General features: G+C 48.8%; 1 long non-coding RNA gene across 1 annotated transcript; it reads left to right on the forward strand.

The window, feature by feature from the left end:
- The first annotated feature begins 2,180 nt into the window (after nt 1–2,180).
- Nucleotides 2,181–3,727, forward strand: LOC309873362. Its single transcript, XR_014316311.1, has 3 exons — nt 2,181–2,274; nt 3,102–3,299; nt 3,483–3,727. It is a non-coding gene; the product is annotated as an uncharacterized lncRNA (long non-coding RNA).
- Nucleotides 3,728–19,212: the final 15,485 nt, after the last annotated feature.

Below are 19,212 nucleotides of genomic sequence, written 5' to 3' on the forward strand. Positions count from 1 at the left end.
TCTAGATTCACTATTCTTTCCATTCATGTGTTTGCATATATTTTTAAAAATGCTGTGCTGTCTTGATTGGTATAGCTCTATAATGTGCCCAATAAGGCCACAGTCTTAGGCTTGTTGTATATATAACATCCAGGGTTTTTAGTTGTACTTTGTGGGAGAACGAAGGGAAAGCATATCTACTCCATCTTCTTGGAATCAGAAGTCCTGATGCATTTTTAAAAGCTGGCATCTGGTTCTACTTTCAAAAAAAACCATTTCTCTGTGAAATAAAGGGATCTCCCCACCATCCTTCAAAAGAAATGGAAAACAAGTTTGCAGAAGAAGACAAGAGAATCGTCAAAGTTTAAACGTCCCAATCCACCTGCTCAGACATTATACCAAGGGCCAAAAGCTACCTCTGTTTGCTAGAAATGCAAGACAGTGAGATGAGAACACTGGTGATATCATCCACTGCTGATAGAGACCAACCTGTCTGGGGTTTAAGTGGCTAAAATCTGCTTGTTCTTCCCTGCCTTGTCCACATGCACATCTCCACTGTCCACAAACCTTTCAGAGACTCGATTCTCTTCCTTCAACGATTTCACCTCCTTTTCCCAGGCAGAATACATAAAATGAATGTAGGTTCCTCAACTTCCAGCACCAAACTTCCACTACCAATGGCAGCTGCAGCTACTTGGTGTGAATTGGAAAGAAGCGCCCTTTCCTCAAAGCTCTTTACTCTCATCTACTGCAAAACAGTCATGGTTACTATTCAAAATTAGGATGACACTGCAATCAATAGTGCCCCCTGGATTTGGGAGATGTACAACCTGCTCAACACCAGAGATCCTATGACTCTACTTGTGCCTGCCCCCCCCCACCCATATCTCCCTTTCTCAGGGTTACTACCTGAGGTCAGTCCTTCCACCTGTGCTCTGCATACCCCTCTCCTCCCATCCTGTCTTCTTCCTCTTCATAAACTATTCTTGGGCATTCTTGAGCTGATTAATGTTAAAAATTCCCAGCTCCTTCTCATCAATGTCCAAATAAGACTTATATTTCTCCAGACATTAAAAAAAAAAAAAATCTCCCTTCCAGTATCCTTCTCATTTCCTCCAGGCAGTTTCTTAGAAGATTTGTCTACCCTCATTTGTCTCCATTTTCTCACCAACACCCTCCCTTGCTCTTCAACTCACTCAAAGCTGGGCTCCTCCTCCCATTCAATGAACCTGCTCTAGCTGATGGCCATGCCTGTTTGGACCTGGCATTTTTCAGTCTTCGCCTCCCTAATTTATCAAGAAAACTGATCCAGTTTACAACCCGCAGTGCTCTTCCCCGTCTTCTGCAATGTCATAGTCTCCTGGATTTTCCTCCTAAGACTACCTGCTCCTCTTCCACCTCTCCAAGTAGAGGAGCTCTTGGGGTCCATCCTGCCCTCCTTCCCAAATGGTATTCTCTCCACCATGCAATATCCTCCATGCTCCTGCTCCATTCTCATCCCCATCCACGAATCTAAGAAACAGACTTTCATTTGAGATCCAAACAGGCACATCCCACGGCCTGCTAAGCTTCTCCACTGGACGGTCCCGCAGGCTCAACGTAACTACACCCACACAGTTTCGCCAAATCTGCTTCTCCTGTGTTCCCTTCCATTATGTAGTTCCCCACCACTCATCCTGTCAGGCCCGACGCCTGGGGGGGTCATCCAACTCTGCATATTTCACACACCCAATTCACCACCACCTGCCTCCCAACTGTCTCCCCAACCCTCCCTCCTCTATGCACCATGCCAAGGCCCTAACCCAAGTAACCCAAATCGAACAAGCCTCGGGAGATGCCCAAGACCAGCTGCGCCCACGTACAAAGTGCTTCGTGCTCCAGGAGCCTCCTGCTTGTGTCCATCGCTAGGTTTGAACACTCAGGAGAAAAGCGTCAGGTCGGTCCTGTTCACTGATTTCTGGAGCATCCTCAGTGCCTGGCACCAGTTAGGTCGGTAAATAATCGTTAGAAGGACAAAGGACACTGAAAGACAGGGTTCACTCCCTCTGCTGCGCAGCTGGAGCTCAGAGCCCGCAGGCCACAACCCCCACCCGCCACACACAACATGGCGGCGATTTAGACCTACGTCCAACTTCCGTTTCCTGTGCGGAAGTACGTCACTTCCTCTCCGGTTGCCCTGGAGTTTTAGAAGCCAAGAAGGTGCAGAGTCTGTTCCTCTTCCCTTACGAATTCTTGCTTCTGCCGCAGCACAGTCTTACGGAGCAGTTTCGAGGCTCTGCCGCCAGCGGCTTGATGGTGAGAGGGGGAGCGCACGGAGGACCTTCTAGGGTGTGGGGGCGGGCCGCGGCGGGGGAGCGAGGGACGGAGTGGGGGAAGGTGGCTGGGATGTAGGTCAAGAAAGTTTGTGTTGCAAACCTACCCCCAAACCGGTTATTATTGGAAGTGGCAGATGCAGTTACGGGGGCAGAGAAGATGCTTAACAGCTAGGACTTCATCGCCATAACATGTGTGTGTGCGGAGGGCCTTAGCAGCCAGAAAAGCATTTTCTTCTCCTTTAAGATTTCTGTATTAAATGGGCCCAGTCACTACCTACACCTGCTGTCTGGTAACCTTTCCTCCTGTGTCTGAGGCCATGTGCAGCGTGAGAAGGAAACATGTTGGTTTTCCGTTATTGGCAGGCACCATTTTTCACACTTCTCACCCTTTATTGAAAGGGCGGTGAAAACCCAAGTGCAGGAAGCACTTTTGAAGGTCTGAAAAGGTTACGGAGATCAGAGCCATTGACTTTTATTTATTTTTTATTTAATTTTTTATAAATAATATTTTAAAGATTTTATCCATTCATTTGTCAGAGAGAGAGGGAGAGGGAGAGAGTGAGCGAGCGAGCACTGCAGGCAGAGTGGCAGACAGAGGCAGAGAGAGAGAAGCAGCTCCCCACTGAGCAAGGATCCCAATGGGGGACTCAATACCAGGACCCTGGGATCGTGACCTGAGCCGAAGGCAGCGGCTTAACCAACTGAGCCACCCAGGCGTCCCTACTTTTTATTTTTGAGAGAGAGAGAGAGAATCTCAACCAGGGGCTCCACACCCAGTGCAGAGCCTAACATGGTGTTCCATCTCAGGACCCTCAAGATCATTACCTGAGCCGAAACTGAGCCAGATGCTTAACAGACTGAGCCACCCACATGCCCCAATTTTTATTTTTTAAACGAAGATCTTTTTTACTTGAAGAAACTTAAGGATTTGGGCATCCTAGGATGTGCTGTGAGATCGAAAGCAGTAGAATTTTTGCCATAGATCAGAAGAAAGACGGTCACCCAGTGAGTATCCCCTGACTTGCAGACCAAGTGAGCACAGTCAAAATCTTCTTCAGCAACCACCTTGGCATTGGAACAGGCTGTAAAGTTCACCCTTCTTCAACCCGGTCCTCGCATTGCCACATCCAGTTTTGCCTAGTTGTTCATGTTTCTGGCCTGATCAGTTTTTGTTTTTGTTTCTGGCAGATGCTGCGGAAGCCCCTAGGTAGCTGAGAAGTTGATGGAATCTTCTTACTGGTGCAGCTTTCACTATTGCTTGTTGTTCAAGTGTGAGATAAAGGTGAGCAGAAGATTCTCGAGTGCACTGTTTACCTACAGCACACCGCAACTCGACTTCTGAAAGTTGAAAGAAACAGGTTTGCACAATTGTCGTGTGTGACATAGAAAAGACATGTCATAGCTTTTATGCTAATAAAATGCTTTTAAAATTAGTGTGTGGTTTTTGGTAATTAGCATATAATTTTGGTTATCAGTTGGTTCATAACAAACAGCCTAATTAGGTACCCCCCTGAGTCATTTATCTAAATGACTGTTCTGCTAAATTTTATTTGTGGGCATTGATCAGAGCTAATGGGAAAAAAAGATTAAGATGAAAATCATGGGATTAAAATTTTAATTAGTTTGCCCCCTGAATAGTTGCTTAGTGTGACACAGTGATTGATTGACTACGTATACCCACCCAGCAAGGATGTAGCTCTACTACCAAACTTCTGAACATAAGAGTGTTTTACAAAAGACCTAATATTTTATTCAGTTATCTTTCTCTTTATTACTGCTTAACAAGGAATTGAAAAGGAAGGCAATGTGTGGGGATCTCATAGTCTTTTGTCTGGTGATACATAGAAAGTATGAACTGAGGGCTCCAATCAGCTCAATATATCTATTTCAGACTTAATATGTCTAAAACACAGCTATTTCCCACCCCCAACCCCTTCCTCTCCCAGGGTTTTTTCTTGACCAGTGGCACCACCACGTATCTGTGTGTTCAGGGCTCAAACCCAGAAGCAGTCTTGACTCCCTCTTCATTCCCTACAGCTTGCCCATCAACAATTCCTGTCAGCTTTTCTTTCAAAACATACCCCAAATGCACCCACCGTTCTCATCTCTACCACCCTAACCCAAACACCATCACCCTTTACCTAGTTAAATGCAACACCCTCTGACTCTGGTCTCCCTGTTTCTAATCTCATGACCCATTTCTACCCACCTCCCCCCTACCCCATCCAGTCCGTTTACCACATGATAGCCAAAATGTTTGCTTAAAACATCGGTTAGGTTAGGCTCTATCACTTCTCTATCTAGAACCACCCAGCATCTTTGCACACTAGTTTCTATGCCCTACAAGCCCCTGCATGGTCTGAATTCATCTGGGACCACTCCCTCCCCCTCCACTCGCTATGACCCAGCACAGTGTCTCTTTCTTCACCTGCCAAGTCTGGACCTGTCTACAGGCCTTTGCACTAGTTCTCTCCCCTTTGAAGGAACTCTCTTCCTCCAGGTGTTTGCAGGGCTGGATCTCTCCTGTGTAGGTCTAAGCTTAAAGATGACCTCCTCAAATAACCCCTTCCTTTACTACCCAAACAACAGTAGGCTCCTATTACTCCCCTTCAAACCATCCTAATTTGCCTTCACCACAACACTTCTCATGACTGCTACCTTCTTGGGTCTTCATTTATTGACTGTCTCCCCCTGCTCCTTTATGAACGCCATGAAAGCAAAGCCCTTGTCTTGTGTGTAACTATCTTTGGAGCCCCATGAGTCTCCAGTGCATGAATGAATGAGTACACGAATGAAGGGATTTCGTTGGCACCAAGATGATTACCATCTCATCTCAGGTACACTGAAGGAAGGCTGGGAAGGGTCAGAGGACCAAATAGCACATAGAACGGACCTTAAAACATGAGACTTGGGCAAGGATGCAGAATGGAGAGAGGCAGGAAAAATGCTTGGGATTAGAGGCAAGGGCACAGTGAAGGTAAATGGAAATGATACCGTGCAACTCTATAGATACATCCTAGAAATCCTAACCTGTGGGGCGCCTGGCTGGCCCAGTCAGTTATGTTTCCAATTCTCGGTTTCAGGTCAAGTTGTGATCTCAGAGTCATGAGATCGAGCCCTGTGTCAGGCTCTGTGCTGAGTGTGGCCTTTGCTTGAAATTCTCTCTCCCTTTTCATCTGCCCCTCCTGCTTGTAGGCACATGTGCTCTCTCTCTCTGTGTCTCTCTAAAATAAATAAATAAATCGTTAAAAAAAAATAAAAAGGAAAAGAAATCCTGATGCTTGTATAAATGTGCACTTGCACCTGTGTACTCACACACAGTCCAGCTAAAGAATAATGACTCTCCACGTTCGCTCGGTACCTGAGTCTTACAGAACACGTCTTCTGGGTAGAAATAGATACTGGTGCTTTAGTGTCAGAAGAGAGTGATTCAGAAGTCTAGGTGTGGCCCGCGCGTCTGCTGCTGGGGAATCCTTGTAAGCTGGTCTCCTTCTTGGTCGGGACGATAAGGCTGGGTAAATCCTAGCAGCTTGGAGAAGACAGCCTGGCGTCCTGCAGTGGTTCTGTTACACCGCCCAGTGGGGTGAGCCTGAGCCCCAGTTTTCTTCAAATAGAAAGTGAAAGGCTTCCTTGGAATACTGTGTAACTTTAAAACTCAAATTTTACTGAAAATGGGTATGTGGGATTCCCTCCTCCCTGAGGAACAAGGAGCCTACTTTTTGCCTTGACCCTTGAACCTAAGGCCTACATCCGAATTTGGTGATTCTACTTAAATGCTATATTTTGTCTAAAAAGCACTTTACCAAATTATGCCACCCAATATTTATATTGACAACCAGAGAACACGTCAGGAGCAAATTCTGTGAAGCCATGCTGAGCGAGCTCAGACCTGTTCTCTTAACTCTAGGTTGAATTTGTGGGAATGGGGTTGAAGGAGAGAAAGTGTCCAGGTTTAAAAAGATGCAGAGGGAAATGGAGCTTAGACCCTAATCCTTTCATAAAACCTTCTCACTCCCAGTTGATCAGTAAGAACCCTGGGATTGCCATTCTCTTTTCCATGCACCCCTTGGTCGGGCCTTTTGTTAATCCTTTTCCCCCATTTGAGGCTAACTTTGACTTTTTTAGAAAGTGAAACTCAGGCTTTGTTGAGATCCGTGCAAACCCCCACGTTGCATGTCGATTTCATGTCTCCTAGTCTCCTCCAATCTGTGCCAGGTCCTTATAATTTCCTTTGTCCGACCTTGTCACTTTTGAAGTCTGGTCCGCTGTTTTGTAGACTTTGCTTTGATTTGGAATTGGTCCGATGTTTCCTCATGATTTAAACTAAGGTTTTGACGTTTCTGCAAGAAAACCACACAAGCGATGCGTCCTCCTCAGGGTACCATATCAGGTACCGTAGGGAATGCTGATATGTTTTTTTCTGGTGGTGGTAATCCTGCCCGCTTGGTTACAGGAGTGTCTGTTGGACTTTTCACTGTAAAGTGGAGAATTCCAGTGGTAGTTCCTGTAAATGTGGGGGGAGATGTTGGGAGACGCCCTTGGCATTATTGGTAACAAGATGTTCCGTTAGGTGTACGGCATGTGTTTTGTTCTGTGTGTATCCCAAGGCTAGATCAGAACTTGCCATGATTATGCTGCATGAATTCAGAGCTAAAGACACCCATGCCACTGTGAGAAAGAGCTGGGGCTCCATCTCTATACACACATGGGAAAATAACCGCCCATTTCTATTGCGTATGGGGGCGGTGTACGTTGTTAATAAATGGAGTCCTTTTCATCCATGGGTTTGTTCAGCAAATGTTTAGCAATAAAGGCTAACATTTTTCAAGTGTCCGCAATTTGCCAGACACTATACTAGGCTCTGCCTCTATTATCTTGGTTCGTACTTGCAACTCATTAGAGTAGGTGTTATTGCCAGCTTTACAGGTAAGGATCCAGAGGCTTAAGGAAGCAACTTGCTCGGAGGCAAGTGGGCCTCAAATCCAGGGCTAACTCAAGAGTGTATGCTGTTTCCGTGGCACCAAGCTTGCTGCCCTCCAGTGTGCCAAGCACTGCGATCAGTGCTGAGGATACAGAGCGCAAGGTCCACATTTGGGAAGAGTTCTGTCTGGCACAGTAGAGGCACAAAGGCCCAGGGAAGAACCCTCACTCAGGCGGGGGTGGGGTGGGGTGGGTGGGTCACCCTTTGGTTCCAAGGGGCAATTCCTCAGCCTTGAGAACCACTGAGCTGGTTTTTCTCAGGTCTTTACTGAGTCAGTGTGGACTTGGCAGGTGCTGTAGTCAACCAGAGAAGGGAACTCATGCTGCTGCCGTGCTCGCTCTGTTTTTTGTTGGCTGTTATTCATCTCAGCCACCCTATGAAGTAGGTATATTATATTCACTCAGCTCGTGAGGAAACCAAGGCTCAACAGGGCTAAGTAAGGCCCCCCTTGTCACCAGCTGGTAAGTGGCCGAACGGGAGTCTGATCCCAGATCCAACCGATTCTACAGCGTATACCTGGTCTTCAGCACCCTTTGCTCTTCCTGGGAGTCCGGATTCCAGCATCCCCTGCCACTGACGGGACTGTGTGCCTGTTGTCTTCTGATCCGTACAAGCGATGATTATGTTTATGTTGTGCCTGATGGACGTTGACAGCAGTTCATTGGTAGCAAGTGGTGTGGGTTGTTCTTTTTTCCCCTCAAACCAAAAGATCTTTGTGCAGCTTTTGCTTTTTTAAAACCACCTCCTCCCACAGTCAATCCATGTCACCAGAAGGAAATTGAAAAGTGATGATTCTGAATCATTTGCGACATATAAAATGCTACTGTGCATACAAGCACGCTTCCCTAAGAGATGCGGCATATGGCAAGTCAAGTGTCCCGGTTCCCTGGCTTTTGACAAGAGAGTTCAGTTCCTCCTGGAGTCAGTGCTTCACGAATAGCATCTGATGCTGCTGCTAACAGTCTGTGGCCTTCGTGTCGCAGGGCATTTGCTGAACTGTCCAGCGAAGGAGGGGATGGGAAAGGTCTGCGATTCTACCTGTTCCATTTTGGCATCTCCCCAGCTCTGCATCATTGTTCTCTCTATTGCCTGTTGGTTTTGAAAAGGTAAAAGCAAAACAACTCTGCACTCAGTGCTTAGAAAACAAAAAGGAAAACCGATTCTTAGCAGGCCTGGGGAGTAGGATGGAGAAACCAGGCAACAGTCTGGTTTAGTACAGTTATTCCATTCTGTCCCTGCCGTATATATGATTGGGGTTCATCAATTATCTCACCTCTGCTGCTGCTGTTTAGAGGCAGTGAGAATGGCCAAAAGGCAGGATTAGCAATGGCTGTGAAGAAGAGTAGGTATAAGGAATTGCAAGACGTTCTTGTTTGTCTCAGCTTAGTTTGGACTATGCCAGACCCTCAGGCCGGGACTCAAGGAAAGTAATTCATTTGGGAGTTACAGGAACCAATGGTAGGGAATTAGGGAGAATGGGCTGGGAAGGGGGAAAAAGCCAATAAAGGATGTGTTATCAAGCCAGATGCCACTGTAAGGACTGGAGTTTAATAATCCCACTGGGGAATCCCACTGGGGAAACTGCCCTAGAGCCCTCTATCGGAATTATCCAGTGTTCCCCCATTCCAGCTGGGGGAGAGAGCTGGGGTATTTACACACCAGCTTCTCAGGGCCAGTGATTGAGGGCTGCTCCCATGAGGTGTGCTGGGCACACTGGTGGTTTCTGCAGCTTGGGAGGAAGTTCTCAGGCAAAGAGGTGCACATGGTGACCATTGAAGTCACCCAGTGTGGATTGATAACTGTTTGTTGGTCCTGCTGAAAGCAGCCACTAGTCAAGAACGTTCAGGACAGACCTCAATCTGATAACTGCCTAGACGCCTCTTTTCCCAGGGCTGCCTCTCATGAGGAAACCACGCTCTTAGTAGAATCAGTTGAAGGTCCTGGGCTCCTTCCAGTGTGTCCTTTGTTGACATCCATTGCAAACTGCAACTTTTTCATTTTTCTTTTTGTTGGCCTTTCTGAGAGCAGTAGTGGGGAAATCAAGGTAACCAGGGTGCTACAAGTCATATACGATCATGAGGACAAAGTGTAGTCTCGTTTTTTAATAAACTAGAAGGTGAAGTCAGTCATTTCCCCTAGTGCCTGGCACACAGTAGGTACAACTGCTTGTTGAGCAAGTTGACAGCGCCATCTTTTTGATGTTATTAAGCTTTCTTTATGTGCTATGGTCCTCTTAAAGGAATTGCATTCTGTGACAGAGAGGGGTTTTTCTCCATTATTCCCCCTCCCCCCAACCCAGACAGTCCTTAGCTTCATCCACACCCGTCCCTTCTCATATGCACGTACCATCCCATGGTCCTAAAAATAGGAGAGTCAGGTCTCTTTTGTGTGTGGTTTAAGATGATTTAATTAAAAAAAAAAAGATGATTTAATTTATTCCATTGTAAAATTTATATATATGTGTATATATATATATATATATATATATATATATATCAGCTTGCATTACTATATATATAGTATAAATTACAGAACGTATTTCTGTAATTTATACAAACGTATAAATTACAGAAAAATGGGAGAGAAAAAGAAGGAAAAAAACCACATGGCTCTACCACCTGGAGAGAACACTATTAATATGTTGGTGTATTTATTTCCAGTGTTTCCTGTGTGTATTTTTACATAATTTTAATGGACCATTTTAAGTCTCTCTTTACTTAACATCATAAGTAAATATTCTTCCTATTAAATTAGTGTTCTTAATATCCTACACTTTGTAAATATCTTCTTTGGAAGTTGCGTGCCAGTCCATTTCCCTGCTGTACACCACTTAGCTTGTTTCCTGTTTTCCAAAACTGTAAGTAATGCTGGGATAAACATCCTCTACCTGTATCTCTACTGGCGTTGCTAGATCTTTCTTTAGAACAGAGTCCCAGAAATGGAATAACTAGTTCTGAAAGATACAAACTCTTAATACACTTCGGGAGATTTCATTTTGATTTCTAAAACTGTTCAGCCGTGACTTCCATAAAAGAGCCCTGGAAAAGCTGATTGCCTCGAAGAATTTACTTCCAGTTTTGAAATGTTTCAGACCCAGAGAGTTTTAGCATTCAGCTTAAGTGAGCACGGAAATCTTCTGTAGCGTTTCTACCTTAGGCCTCTTCCCTCCCTAATAAAATGCGGCAATGGCATTATAAAAATCCTTCCTTGGTAAACAATGTCTTTTTGTGTTCTCAAGGATTAAGTCGTTCTGGCAGGTATTGGGTTTATGCCTAGAATTATGTGTAATTTTTGCATGCCTATTTATGACGCCTTAAGGGTTTAGCGATGCCTTCTGTTTTTTTGTTGCCAAAAGGAAGTCCAGATTTCATGGCGGTAAAACCTCATAAGTCCGTGTCCTGCCTGAAAGGTCAGAACTGGACTTTCACAGGCACTGCTCTCAGGGACATTATATGGATAAGGAGTTGTCTTTCTAAGATTGGGCTGGCCTGGAAAGGACCTACCCAAATTTAGACAGTTTGTAAATGGAGGGAAACCAAGGCATTCATAGATGTGAGCTTTCAGGCATAATGTAATACCAGACTCTCCAGGAGATACAATACCCAGGAGAGACAGGGTTGTAGGATGGTTTGGAAAGTTATAGAACACTCAGACTCCTTGATCTCACGTACGCAACATTATTTAAAAGAATGAGTCTGGCGCCTCTATTGACAGGAAAAGATGCCCATGTTTTTTGTTAATTCTCAGTAGCAAGTTGCATAGTGTGATCCCATATTTGTAAAAAAAAAAAAAAACAAAAATTGGGTTCAGGGCAAATCTTTGATATATGAACCAAAAGAAGCCTGTATAAGGACACACGTGAGACTTCAATAGCTCACGAACTCAGGAGTGCGGAACTGAGTTAGAGAGCAAGGAGAAAACTTTGCTTTATGTAGTTCTATCCAATACCACGTTACAATGAACACGTGTTACTTTTTAAACTTAAAGAAGGAAGAAAAATAATAAATAAGAGTGCCAGAGAATGGACCAGAATGAGGAATGAGGCCAAGGAACTCACTCATGGGTAGACCCCATGTAGGGCTCTCTCGGCAAGGCTGGTGCGTGCTCCCCAGGAAGGCCCAACTTTCTAGAAGGAGGAGGAGTGTCGAATTGGCATGTCCCTCCCCTGGCAGAACTTAGAAACATCTCATGTGTTGGTGTTCACCTGCGGTGTCCATGAGGAAAGGCTTCTGGAAAAAAATCATCGGAATGATCCAGGCAGTCAGGAGGTACTATCCTGCCTCTGAGGGCGTGAGAGAGCATGCCCAGGAGGGGGGAGAAGAGCATCCTTGAAAGGCCCCCAAATGGACAAGACCAGTCAAGCCTCAGAACCAGAGTGCACTGCCTGGCCACCCGTGAGGCCTGCAGGCCTGGCCTGGAGCTGGAGATGGTTCCTGGCGCCATCACTGCCTCTCTTCCCTGAGGAGCTAGCACTGAGGTGCACGTCTTTGAAGAATGATGGCTCCAAAACTACACGGCTCCTGAACCGGATTTATTTGGGATCCTATTTGTGAATTAGGGTGTGTTTACCGTGAACGGGTGATTTAGATGGTGACGGGTCTGCTGGATATATAAAGGATAATTGAATCTCAGAGTCTATTAAAGACTGCTGTCTTACATCTTGTGGGATGACGTTTTATTACAGGGGCCCACTTGGCTCTCGCGTTCGGTGTCTTCTCTTCCCTTCCTCCCTTTCTTTATTACCTTTCAAAAATTAGATTTTCTCCTTGCCCCATCAGAAGTTGCAAAAAACACCTCCGAGGAGAGTCAGGCTGTGTGAGGGGAGTCCCCCCGGGGGAGGTGGCGGTTCAGCAGGGGCTCTCCAGTCGGCCACTGATCTTGAATCTAAGCCTCAATTTCTTCATCTGTCAAGTGTGACAGTGTTGACTTCTTTCTTCTTCTTCCTCCTCCTCCTCCTCCTCCTCCTCCTCCTCCTCTTCTTCTTCTTCTTCTTCTTCTTCTTCTTCTTCTTCTTCTTCTTCTTCTTTTGTACACTGTTGACTTCTTTGTTGTCACGATGACACCTGGGCTGCTTAGAATGGGGCCCAGCACTTGAGGGGAGTGCCTGTAGGCTGTTCTAGTCAGAACCTCGCTCACCCCCACTTCTGCCAAAGACTTGCCTGGGTTCATTTCCTGGGGCCCCCCTGTTCCTCCTCTGGCAGTGGAACGCCTGACTGTTAATTGCTCCAATGAAGCACACAGAAAGCAACAAGAAAAGTTGAAACACAACGAAAATCATCAAAGTGACCCTCCCCAGTTCCTCAGCTGAAGCATAATGTGATCCGACTCCCCCCCCCCGGCCCCGCCCCAGAGCAGGGGGCTCTTCCCCCAGGAAGTGGGGCTTTTCTCTCCAAAGGCTTGGAATCTGCTCCTCCAGTCTACACGGACTGGCCTCGTTCCCTGCTCTGATCTGTGCCCACACTCCTCTGATGCTGGCCAGGGGCTCTGGCACAGCCCCGCCGCACGGCCCGCCAACTCGAAAGGCCCTTTCTTTGGAGCAAATATCATCGCACACATCGCCATCAAAAAAATGAAAGCGTTCACAGTGGCCCGGCAGCTGGCTCCTGTCAGGGGCCTTTCGAAACAATTTCGTGCCCGGAGAATGGCAGGAGACAAGGTCTTTCTATCTGATCCGCGCACCAGGCCGGCATCGGGTGGTGGGGGGCCTGCCTTCCTCTTCCCCCTGGCACCGCACGGATTGTTGTCACCGTGTTGTCTTTCTCTCTGAGCAGGACAAGGCAGGCAGGCAGGCAGAGGGATATATTTCAACTGCCCTTGACTCTGTTTATAATCACAAACATGAAAGGAAGGGAAGGAGATTGAGTTTATAGGGCCGGTTCTTTGTGTAGTCTAATTTATCTCTCTCCGGCAGCAGCGGGCTGAGTGGGTTTCCTTTTTGTTTCCGACGCGGGAAGCTGAAATATGAGTCCACGCTGATGACAGAATAAAGGGATTGAAAGAGGCATAAATCTTATCTTCTCGCAACCCTGGAAGACCAGCTTCTTGTGAAGAAGGGGATTATACTTCTGTAATTAACTGCTTTGCGGCTCCTGGTGGGGGCTGCGAGCTGAATAATAGCGCCCAGCAAAGTTGGGGGAAAGGCAGGCGGGTGGGAGCAGCAGCTGACTGTGAACCACGGTCCCAGGGCCCGGCTCTCCCGGCAGACTTTTGTCCCCATCCATCCACATTCGAGGCAGAGAGAATAGGATTCCAGAACAGACAGCTCATGGAGATCTGCTCCTCTGTGGACAGGTGGCTACCAGGACAGGAGGGGCCTTGAAGGCCCAAGCCAGGTCTTACTTACGCTCCTCTGTGGTCTAGCCTAGTACTCGGTACCCATTAGATGCTTGTCAGAGGTGACTGCCACTTATCAGCTGTGAGATCTTGGGAAAGTTGTCTGATTTCTCTGATCTTCAGTGTGACCGTCCACAAAACACACGGGGTGGGGACTCTCGTAGACTTCTTGCGAGGAAGAAATTAGATCATGAGTCTAAACAATTATTTATCATAGTGCCTGGCCCATGGCAGGTGCTCAATAAATGATAGCTATTATTATTACATTGTGGAATACGAATCGATCGCAAACTCGGCCATTGTGAAAGTCAGCATCTGTGAGGCTCACCACAGTTATGGATGCATACACGAGTACGTCTGTGTCTGAGTGTCCCATCGGCAGCCTTCTTCCCCTGTGTCATGGGGGACAGAATAGTCTCAGAGTGGAGCAGCGACCTGCTCCAAGTAAGGGGCAGACGTGGAGATTGGAGGCCATGTCTTCTTCCCCATGCCTCTACCCTCGTCCCTCGCCTCTCCAAGCCAGGCTCACCCCTGCCCATCCCCCTTCTCTCCTGTGGTCCCTCCCACCCCAGACCTCACCACCCGTCAAACCGCCAGACCGCCTTTGCTTCCTCTTCTCCTCTCTGCTGCATGCTGGCATCACTGAGTCCCAGAGACTCTTCTTAGATGTTCCTCGAGTGTGCCTGTCTTGATCCCAGTGCCACTCACGCTGGCCCAGACCAGCAGGCTTCGGGCAACAAGGGGCTCTCGCGCAGTGTCTCAGGGCCAGGTTCTCTTTCCGTCTCTCCATGCCAGGATCAGATGCGCCGTCCCAGTCCCCCCTTGCCTGTCCTTCCCTGCTGGGGAGCAGCCCACACCCCGCTGTGGGTCAGAGCAGGAACACGTGCCCTTCTCCGAATTTCTTCATCTGCTCTGCCCAAACTTGTCTCTTCTTCTTCACAGGCAGAACCCCCTACCCCAGCTGAGCCTGCCTAGGTGTCCCTCAAGTACCACCCCCTAGCCACTCCGAGGGCTCAGCGTGTTCAATCCTTCATAAAGACACAAATGTCTGACATATGCTGCCCCATTCCAGGCACAAGAAATGCTTGATAGCGCCATGGGGTAGAGAGATCATCCGTTCTGTCTGTCTACCCATTCGATGGATAGAACAGCCTGCAGCCCAGAGAAGTTTCAGAACCAAGTCTCACACCCGACCCTTCTAATTTAAGATTCGGGGCTCCTCCGTCAGACCCATAGGTGGCCCTACCACCCTCAGTGATGAATGGTGGCCCCGGCCAGGGGACAGGGGGTGGGGGATGTGGTCAGAACTCAGACAACACAGGGGCCCCGTGCTTGTGTAATTCACCAGAGGGACAGCCTGAAGGCCAACTGAGGACAAATGACTGAGTGAGACACTGGGGGCAGAGGTATGGTGGGCAGAGGCTGGGTTTCGGGGAGAATTGGGAGATTGAGATGTAGGGGATCATCATGGAAACCAGCACCCGTACGACAGGTAAAATTGGGACTGGATACCAGTCCAAGCAATGTGCTCTGGGAACATAGCAATTAACTGGTAGGAGATGGGATCCAGGAGGCCTTCAGGGAAGAAGTGGCCAGCGACCTGGGTCTGAAGTAGCGGAAGATAGCATTCAGGGGCAAGACATTCTAGATGGAGGGAGCAACACGACAGGAACATGGAGGCCTGGGAGCAGGAGCAGGACAGCCTGGGGTGTGCCTGGCAAATAGCACAGCTAGACAAGAAGGAACCTTCCAGAAACAGAGAAGTCTGGATTCAAGTTCTGATGCTGCCTCCAGTCTGACTCACTCAGGATTTGGGCAACTCACTACCTTTCTGCATCTTAGTATTCTTTTAAGTGAATGCGCATAATGACATTACATGCTTCCTGGGGTTATTGTATGGATAAAACAGGCACCAAATACAGGGCCTGGCGCATGGTAGGAGCTCAGCGAAAGGTCCGATGTAGCGAGAGCTTAGGCACTGTTGGACCGCAGGGACCAGCAGAGGCTTGGGGGAGGCTGTGTGTTTTCTTTTGCCTTCCAGCGGGCTCTTCCTCCTCCTCGCAGGACCTCACCAGCTGGCCTGGGAGGGCTGCTTGCCCACTCGTGGTTGCCAGGATGGACCGGCCATTCCCCGGTCCAGAACGATCCTCTGGCATTGTCGTCATCCTTGAGCCCTTTCCAGCCTGAACACAACTGGTGCTTGTGTTCCAGGTCTGGTAATGCTCCCTGGCAGAGGCCGTGTTTGGGAGCCAGAGCTGTACTGAGGTAGAAACAGACAAGGAAAACAGCTGCCCGCTTCTCTGCCTTGGTAAACACGCGGCAAGCCCTGGCGCTTTGGGCTTCTCGAGGGAGCAGAGAACACAAGGCAGGCGCTGCTTGCTGTGGCTGGGAGGATAAGGGCAGACTGTTTGCTCGGGGCTCGTGCCAGCCTCCTCAGGCTCGGGATGGGGCTGCAGAGTTGAAGGATGGAGGGAGTTAGAGGCCCTCCTCTACCTCTGGGCTTCTCGGTCTTTGAGGACCCTACAGGTACTTTCACCATGTAGTAGCTGTGGGACTTTGGGTCAAGTTTTCAAACCTCTCTGGCCAGTCAGTCAGCAAAGGCAATTCCTGGCATGTCCCTGGATGGCATTCCTTCTTCGTGAGTGCTTGCCAAAGTTACCCAGGCATCAGCGTCACCTGGGTGGGGCTAATTAAAAATTCAGATTCCCAGACCCATTTCCAGACCCACTGAGTGAGAGTCTCTGAGCCAGAGCCCAGGAATCTGCTCTTTAACAATTTTCCCAGATGGTTCGGCTGCAGGTATCCCGGAACTACATCTAGGAAGCCACTGTCTGATTTCCAGTGAGTTCCCTGAGAAACCAGAGAAAGAGGTGGTCAGAAGGAGGGGGCCAGTGGATAAGGCCAACAAGCTTCTCTTTTTCACATGCACTTTTTGACGTTGGCTTGGAAACAGCTCTTCGACACCATCCCTCTTCAGTGATATAACAAGTAAAGGCCCCAGCCCCTAGAGTTACCTCATTTGCCATCCGTCCACCCATCAACTGTCCACCCATCATCCATCCACTTACCCATCCATCTGTCCATCCATGCATCCACCTACCCATCCATCTGTCCATCCATCCATTCATCCATTTATCTATTCACCATCCATCCCTCCATCAGCCCTCATTTCTGTGTACCTACTGCTCTGTGCCTTCTGGGGCTGGTCTTTGGAGACACAGGGAAGGTTTTCCTGGCTGTAATTCCCCATCTGGACAAGTAGACGTACAAGGCATCACAACACAGGAGGATCCAGTGATTGATGGTTCAAGCAGATACAGGGATGGCACAGGGGACAAATGATGGAGAGAAGGGGGCACGGAGAGAAGGCGTGGAGGGAAGGTCAGAGGAGGCCTCATAAGACAGCAACTTGTGAGTGGGTCATGAAGGGGAGGGAGGAGTTAGCCGGATGGAGAGAAGGAGCATGAGGGGGTCTAGGAAGGTCGGTGAGTCCTGTGATGAAATCCCCTCCCCTCCATTGCAAGAAGCCTCTCCTCAGGCCATGGAGCCCACATTGTGATGCTGATCTGCAGTTGTAACCTCTCAACTGAGCCCCATATCCTGGCATTTCTGCGTGAAAAAGGCCCACTCTCTAGTGTGTGTATTACAGGCTCATGATGGTTGTCTCTTGCACAGTAACTGACAGGTGAACAGCCATCCAGATCGAGAGGCACAGGATGCTTCGAGAGCCTGGGGTCAGGTACTACCTCTGCCTGCCATTCACTCGGCAACTGTGGACAGGTCTCTGGCCCTCTGTTTCCCCAACCCCAACATGGTGCTCCTGTCTGGGGCATGGCCCTGCCACTCTGGCCGCCGTACACTTGTCATCAACGACTCTTCTCTCCACCGCAAGCCCATCTATTGGAGCACATGAGCCACACAGCATCCCAGAGGTTCGGTGGGTCTGCTTTGAACCCCCAGCACATCACCCGCAGCCCCAAGCGGCGTCTGGTAGGGAACGTGCAAGGTGGACGCAAGTCTGAAGGTGGCACTGTGGCTCCAGTTGTGGCTCCGCTCTCCGGAGCAGGACTGTGTTCTGGGGTGTCTGTGGAAACCCGGCGGGGCTGATGGCAGGTTTTGCTCCATCTTGGGGCCCTCCCAGTTCGGCAAGCTCTGCATATTCGCAGGAAGCAGCCAGGCCAGCCCACTTGGGCCTCCCCACCTCCCGGGCCCCTTCACACAGCTTCAGAGCTCTCTGTTTCTCTCTGGCTCTGTCCCCCAGGGAAGCCAGCCTGCTGTGAGTGGCACGTAGGTGGAGCAGGGCTCTGTGCCTGGGTTTCCCGGGAGCCTGGTTTTCTGGTGCTTGCTGCAGGCAGGGGCCCTTGGCTTGGAGCTACTGGCTGAGTCTGGGCCATGATGTGCCGTGATGATGGGTTGGGTCACGGCCTGCTTGACACCCCCCCCCCCACCGTGGACCCCATATTTGGGAGATGCATTTGGTATTTTGAAAATAATCCATGCTCTTCCTGACTCCTTCTCTCCGTTTTTTTGGTTTTGTTTTTTGTTTTTGTTTTTTGTTTTTTGGGGGGTTTTGGTGCTTAGCTGAGCCATCTAATAAAGAACCCAGGGGGAGAGAATGCTGGGGGGCAAGAAGAAGGAAAGAGGAACGTGCTGATATTTATTAAGTGCATGCTGGATACTAAGCACTTCCTTCCACAAGAACTAGAGCAGCGATTTTTAACCTTTCTTCCAGTGGCTCCCCCAGAATCACAGGTGAACCCAGCCATGGAAACCAAACACGGGGACAGCAGATGTGAGAGGGTTGGGGTGGGGCACCCGGGCCCTTGACCCTTCCCCTTTCACCCCCTTCCCTCCTCCTCCCCCCATCAGCCCCTTTGGTGCCATCACAAAACCTGGATCAAAAGCACCGTTTCATTCATCTGTACACACCTCTTAGAGGAAATATCATTTCCAGTTTTTGGTTGTAAATGCTGAAGGCCAGTGAGTTGAGGTGACTTGACAGTGTCTCATGATTTAGAAATGGCAGAGAGCCGGGCCGCGGACCCAGCTGCATCTGACCCCAAAGCCCCTAACTCCGTTTGGGAAACCGTGGGTGCTCTGCTTCCTAATGAGAAACTGCCTGCCACGAAGGAACCTGGCTAGGACAGGAGAACCGTGGAAGATGGGCAACACATGGGGCGTGGGTTCATTGCCACCGGGGAAATGATCCTTCAGCACCCCCGGGCAAGCTCCAGCTGGCTAAATTCAGAAGACACCGGGCAGCCATGTGCTACAGATTCAGCGAGCTTTCCAGGCCCTGATTAGACTCTTTGTGTTCCAGAGCCTGGGTCTGGAATATCTGAACCAGGTCTCAGTTCCTGCTCTACTGGTGGAGGAAAAACTGTGTACGAGCAGCTCCTGAAAGGCAAGATGCTTTAAAAAGAAGAAGAAAAGGGGTGCCTGGGTGGCTCTGTGGGTTAAAGCCTCTGCCTTCGGCTCGGGTCATGATCCCAGGGTCCTGGGATCGAGCCCCCGCATCAGGCTCTCTGCTCAGCAGGGAGCCTGCTTCCTCCTCTCTTTCTGCCTGCCTCTCTCCCTACTTGGGATCTCTCTCTCTCTGTCAAA

This window comes from Mustela nivalis, assembly GCF_964662115.1.
Source record: "Mustela nivalis genome assembly, chromosome: 9".
NCBI classification, from domain to species: Eukaryota; Metazoa; Chordata; class Mammalia; order Carnivora; family Mustelidae; genus Mustela; species Mustela nivalis.